A 593-nucleotide genomic window follows, 5' to 3' on the forward strand; every position below is an offset into this window, starting at 1 on the left:
GCCGCCGGAGCTGTCCCGATGCTTCTCCGCTCGCTGCCCTCTCGGCGAGCTCTACTCCTCGTGTCTTCCATCCCGCGGTGCGAGCACATAGCAGTCTTCCCTAAACACTCTTTATTGAGAAACAGCTGGAAACAGGACCGGGGAGGAAACAGGGACCGCCTTAGAAGGCAAGGGAAGGCACGCCGGCACACAGACCCACAGTGAGCCTGCACAGCTGCCCTGGCTTTTGACTTGTTCCTGATGTGTCTTCTGCGACCACAGGCCTCTCCACTCAACTCCATAGCTTGTCAGGAGAGCTTCAGGGGTTCCCTTGTGTTGGCAGCAGCTGCTGATCCCAAGGTAAGAAGAGCTGGGTCCCCTTCCACCTCCCTCTCACCAATAATTTTATATGTACCCAGAGCCTCACTGCTTCTCTGGGGTTTAGAGCAGTGTCATTACAGAAGAAATGTTGGAAACAGTAGTGCTGAGCATCTGTAGGTGGCTCTAGGGACCTTCCTTCCTTCCTTCCTTCCTTCCTTCCTTCCTTCCTTCCTTCCTTCCTTCCTTCCTTCCTTCCTTCCTTCCTTCCTTCCTTCCTTCCTTCCTTCCTTCCT

At 54.5% G+C, this 593-nt stretch overlaps 1 long non-coding RNA gene across 3 annotated transcripts in view; it reads left to right on the forward strand.

The window, feature by feature from the left end:
• The first annotated feature begins 6 nt into the window (after positions 1-6).
• Positions 7-593, forward strand: part of LOC108445460 — a 31,470-nt gene continuing 30,883 nt past the window's right edge. For all 3 annotated transcript variants that reach the window (XR_001860329.1, XR_001860327.1, XR_001860328.1), the window contains exon 1: positions 7-339. This is a non-coding gene — a long non-coding RNA (uncharacterized LOC108445460). The remainder of the gene's footprint in view (positions 340-593) is intronic.

Source organism: Corvus brachyrhynchos, unplaced genomic scaffold (assembly GCF_000691975.1).
Source record: "Corvus brachyrhynchos isolate BGI_N302 unplaced genomic scaffold, ASM69197v1 scaffold142, whole genome shotgun sequence".
NCBI classification, from domain to species: domain Eukaryota; kingdom Metazoa; phylum Chordata; class Aves; order Passeriformes; family Corvidae; genus Corvus; species Corvus brachyrhynchos.